Source organism: Branchiostoma lanceolatum, chromosome 1 (genome assembly GCF_035083965.1).
Source record: "Branchiostoma lanceolatum isolate klBraLanc5 chromosome 1, klBraLanc5.hap2, whole genome shotgun sequence".
Lineage (NCBI taxonomy): Eukaryota > Metazoa > Chordata > Leptocardii > Amphioxiformes > Branchiostomatidae > Branchiostoma > Branchiostoma lanceolatum.
Window position 1 is genome coordinate 25,093,074 of NC_089722.1, and position 5,954 is coordinate 25,099,027.

Sequence of the window (5,954 nt, forward strand, 5' to 3'; positions counted from 1 at the left end):
TCATGTCTGAAACGATCTATAGATCATTTGTATGGTGATGCTCTGTCAAAACAGATGGTAAGAGCGTCCTTGAATACTTAGAAGATCATCATGATGATGGGGACGTCGAAGAGCCAACGTTTTTAAAGGAGTGAAGGCACTCTAACCAATGCATATTTTACAGGGTCTGCATGCTTGTATATATACAACACATTATCTGACTTTGGTATCTCTAATTGTTGATGTCTATGTTGAATATTACTTCCTACTTCCTACATCGTTACGAATACGAATATATTCTGGATGAAGTATAGCATCGGAATTACGGTGGACGCGAAAGGCATGCGTGATCAGAAGGTAGTGGTCGCCTCTTTCCAAACTGTGTGTCGAAACGACGCATTACTTCTCCACAAAAGCCGGCAATAAAGTTAACGGAAAAGAGGGACCACCATCTGGGAATTCAGATGCTAGCAAAATTGGCAAACTAGAGAGAGAAATGTTTAGTTGTCATAACACTTGTGTTCCAAGGGCGATGTATGGGGTTCCACAGAGAAAGAAGAATACTTTCTTTTTTGATTAGCTTTGATACGATGCAGCGAGCTTCCTTCTGGTATTGAGGGGACTTTGTGCTCATTTCATTCATCCAACGCCATCAGGAGATTGCATGACGCCATATAAAAGAATTGGCCGGACAAGACCTTGCTCTTTTGCTTTTAGCCACTAGGTCCCTTACCGTGCGGGCAGGCTCCAAACGGTGTTGTACTGCAAGTAGACTCCATAAATCACTGTAAAAGCCGAAAGCAGTGAATTGAAAAGTGTGGGGGTATTGGTGCGGAAAGTGAACGTTGACGCCCGATCGATAGCGAGTGTTAAACGCGCTGTGCGGGACGACATTCGGACGGAGATAAAGCAGGTAGCCGGGCGTAATTGTCAGTAACCGACCGGGAACCGTGCAGGGAGCAGACATGAAGACGAATGGATGAAGTTAAACCAATTCCTCCAGATGCATCCGCGATGAGCCAAGGAGGAATGGCATGTCGTCTTGGAGACGGGTGGCACTTCAGACGCAATCAAGGAAGGAAATGCGAGGAATGTACAGATGGGAAGAAAATAGCGACCGGATGTCTGAGGAATGAAAGATAAAGTTTCCGCTGTCAGTGAGAAATAGGTTGAGACAGTTGCGGTTTTGCACAGAGGGGATCATTTTGTGTTTTTCTGATGTAACGTGGCAAGAATGATATTAGTGGAAAGCCAGTTAGAGCATGAGGTTGTTGCCCTAATGAATTATTTCAATTTCCCACCTGAAGTTTTCTACGGTAGACGAACTCCGGTCATTGATCTCCAGTGAAAGGACCGGCTTTTCCTGGAAATTCTTTGATGTGTGTCTGAACCTGAGTTCAACATAGATACGCCCTTTGAAAGTAACTTGAAATACCACATCTACAAGGCAGTATATATTTCTAATAGAGTGGATTAGCGCGGGGTTTTAAATGAAACTCATTAGACAAAAGGGTAGACGGTCCACTGTGCAGCCTTTATGTACGCCAATACTAGTTAGAATGAAATATAAACTGTGTTGACAAATAACATAATCAAACTTCAACATTTCTGTAAGACGTGACTGACAGGGTCCACAGACGGACTGAGCCGGGGGCGATACAGACTTACGGGTAACTTTGACCAGTGGCAGTATTGAGGTCACGTGCCAAAATGGATAGATACAGTATTGATGTACGTCAGAAGTAACACGATATTGTTAAGCAGAGTGTAATCCCCAAAGCTAATTGGAAAAGAGTCAGTATAAGAAGATGAACTGCACAAATGAGCTTAATGAGAGGCTTACCTGTAGATCTACAGTCGCGATGCTTGACTGGCAGTCACGAGTTCTTATCCATAAGTCAGGATAACAGACTTTACCCAGCTTCATGCCGTCTAATGCCAGTCGGAACATTCCTTGGGGGAAGTACTTAACTTTAACGGAAACAGCACTTATATCTGACGCATTTATTCAGTGGGGGTTCTCACTTTTGAAGCTACTATCCCGCTAGGCTAGAATACCCTAGTCGAAAGTTTGATAGAATGATCGATAACAAGTTTTGTGCATGTGTTGATCGAATGATCGATGGATCCACGCTTGTGGGGAAGGATTCCCTATGGTGCAAGATTACCAGCATCAATTGCTTCTTCTTGATTGTCAATTAAAGACGATGATCTATTGAACAAACACTTTCTGCTTGACATAATCCGATGAAAAAGGGACGACTACAACATGGCGACAAATATATAGGCACCCTGTAACGAGGTTCTAAGGATTGATGACTTACAGAAATCCCCATGGGTTGAAGTGGTTTATCCTTGAAGTTTGCTCTCCCGGATTCGGGAATGCAGCCAATTTAGGAGGATCACCGACACTGCAAATCCTTCTATCTGCTGTACTGGGGAATGAAAAAAGCTTGGAAAGAAAATGCATCATAAAGTCAACACTGTAACAGTGTGGACGTTCTTACCTGTTTTAAACATTGGTATGGATTTACATAGATCGTGAGGCTATAAAAAGGTGGGCTCAAATCAATTAAATGATTTGGCAATGCCTAGATAGTTTTGTTGGATAGTTCATGTCATTGAGTTGATGTTGAAGAGTAAAGGTCAGATGAGTTTTAATCTTAACTTCAATAAGATATATACCATCATATGGTGTCACCAGAGGCAGAGTGGAGACAACAGTTACGAGAGTGGTGAATTTGAAAGTGCCAGTTAGATATTGAACAGTTTTTTGTGAGCCGAAAAGAAACGGCCAGTATTCTACTCCAATCTCCAAAGCCTGAGATGGAGAATCATTTTTACTGCAAAGGTACAATGAAAACCATTGAGTTGAAGCGTCGCGCCAATTGCGATGTATTGGACATTACAAATCCCTCCATCGTAACTGGTGTTAGAGGCTTGAGACATTGAGCTAGTACGTTTTACTGGCCATCTTATTATCGGTGGAACTGGTTCTTGTGATGGGAAAGGTGGCCTCGGGGGCGACATATTTCATTTTCAATAGCTGGTGATGTGTGCTTGCATATTGAATGTTCAGTCTATAACATGTTTGACTATGATCCCCGGTATGTCGTTTTTCTAGTTTGACGAAAGAAGAAGAGAGTGGAGCAGAGAAACTTGGAAACTTGATCTTCCTGTGTTCAGCATCTTGGCCACCTTGTAAAGATTTTTGTCCACTTCACTCCTTTTATTCCACACGATGATCTGAGTGCTATGTGTAAAGAGTACTAAAGACGTTCAGAATCTCTTGGCACGTATAGTTATTCTATGTCTGTTTCAAATTGGAATGTTGAAGTGCAACAGTGAAGTTGTAAAATGCCCAGGGTTAATGGTGATATTTTTCCGTAATGACTGTGTTTTTTTCCACTCACTCACTCATTCATTCATTCAGTCGTTCGTTCATTCATTAACCATTCATTCACTCATCACTGGTACGTTAATACGTTCAATCACACCATTTAATATTTTCCATTCATTCATTCATTCATTCACTCACTCATTCTGTCACTCATTCTCTCATTCTCTCATTTTGTGTTTCTTTCTGACTACTTATAGCACAACTAAGCTGGCGAATCCATCATGCCTTGTACCTTTTGTCTCACCAATCTTTAGATCTTGTAATAAACTCTCTCTCTATCCCCCCTCTCTCTCTTGGGAATTTCGATGCAGCTCCGGAAATCCGCCGCACGTTTTCTTCACTGATAACAGCATTACTCACAGTTCCTCAAGGTTTGAAGTCTGAGAGGTTTGCCTCTTGTAGCACTTCGGCTGATATACCCTGCAGCTTGTACGTCTTATAATTGCCGGCTGATTGCTTGTTAAACAGAGAAGGGACAGAAGAGTCGACTTTCCACCTCTTTAATGTACTCCACTGAGGTATTGATTGATTTCCCCCCTTTCTCTTGCATTTCAATAAGACCAACTTGATTTCCAACGACCCCCAGGCATCTCATCATGGCCGGTTAAACCATGCGCTTAGCAGAGGCAAAGTATGAGTTATTGGCCCCATAAATAGGACAAGGCGCTGACTGTGGTTGAGAGAAATTCAGCAAAGCGGAAAAGTATTATACCTTGAGTCAAGATCCTTGCTCATGGACTAAAGATCTAGATAGTAATGCTGTAATACTGTTGCTGTCTCTCTGACTTAATTACTTAAAAGTAATGCCATCTAGTATTTTGAACATACAGATCTTATTAATCTTTAGGGTGGTCCCTTCAGTTCACTATGTAACTGATTTCCAAGGGAGCCCGTCCGTCGTTCACCAGTTTGAGGAATGCTTCGGCAGTCGCCCTTCAACTTCTGAGCTAATCGATCTAAAAGAACATCTCTTGACCACGTGATTTGCTTGAATAATCAAAAGTTTGTCCTAGGGTAAGCTTAAGATGTATATACTCTTTGAATACGACCTCTTGATTGTGCAGATAAGCAAAAAGAGCAAACTAGTTGGCTATAGCTAAAACATTGTCTTTTCAAAACTCTACCAATAATTGTGACCCTATCGCGCATTTGAAATTTGGAAAGAGGAGATAGCATTGAGTGCATTTATCTAAAATCAGATCAGGTGGCATCATTAAAGAACTGTTAGGCTACATACAGTTTAATCAAGAAACCCTCATACGAAGGTCATCATGATAGATATGCTTGGTAGATATAAGTTAGATTCGTACGTGGGAGATGACGTCACCATTCACCCAGATCTATGGATGCGTAGAAGCTGCAGATGAGGTCAGGTCGTATGTCAGTAATCATGACCTCACAGGTCTCTAATGGTTTTGTTGAAGGTCAATGGTTTCCACCATAAGGCGTTCATGATAAAGTTTATGTGAAAATCAGTATTACCAGCTGCTACTTCTATGATAGATATATGGAACTAGGACAAGTTGACTTTTGGTCGCCCTAGTTTACATTTGCCGTGCCTCTTGATATCAAGTATTGTAAGCAGCTTTAGAAGATACTTATATGTTAAATACAAGGAAACAACTTATAATGAGTTTTAGACTCCCTCTTTGGTGTCTAAACGACACGGAACAAAAGCACTCAATAACAATTACAGTTGTAACTTGTGCAGAACTGTAATATTTATGATTAAACATTACAAGCACTCGCAGAATCTCCCATACATAATGACTCGTACCTTTCGTCCACTATGAAAACATCTTATCACCCAGCTGTAAGTTTAAGGGATGGCAGACATTCTTATCAAGTCTAACACCGAGCACCTTCTGGACATAACCTTCAAGCTCAGCTGTTTCGTGAACTATCTAATCATGAAGTGTAATTATGCTCGGCCTTTGATAAATCGTCTGGTGATGCCCTCGTAACATTTACCTTGTAGGTTAAGCGTTCCGTGCATATGACTGTCTGAGAAAATTGATGGACGGTCGTGAAGAACATTTTTTGGGTCATCAGTGGAATTGGATATGTTGGTTGGCGATGACTGTATTTGATTGATCAACTTTGCTTAATGGATGTGCATGATCGATTTAGCATACGGTCAAAATTTTAAACAATGCTACATTCATTCTTTACTTTTCGCACACACGGTTAAGCGTCCAAACTTTGACAAACCTCTCTCTCAAAGGTCGTTACGCGATCTCTCAATTATCTCAATGGTCTCAAGAATAATTCAACGGTCTCCAATGTCTTGGATGATCTGTCAGTCATCTTAAATCTCTTCTAAGTACCATGATCACCAGTGTCTTCCAATGATCCATCAATGTTAATGATTTCTTTGGTCTTTCAATTATGTCAATGACCAGTGATTTATAGTTGCTCGTCGGTTTCCCAACGGTCGCCGTCTATGGAGATCATTAAGATTACCGTTTGGATTATGTACTCTTTCGGCGTACACGTTGGGGCATCAAGATAACCTTGTGTCAACGGAAGTCACAACCTGTCAATGTTAACAGTGCACGCGGGGCTAGTCACATAA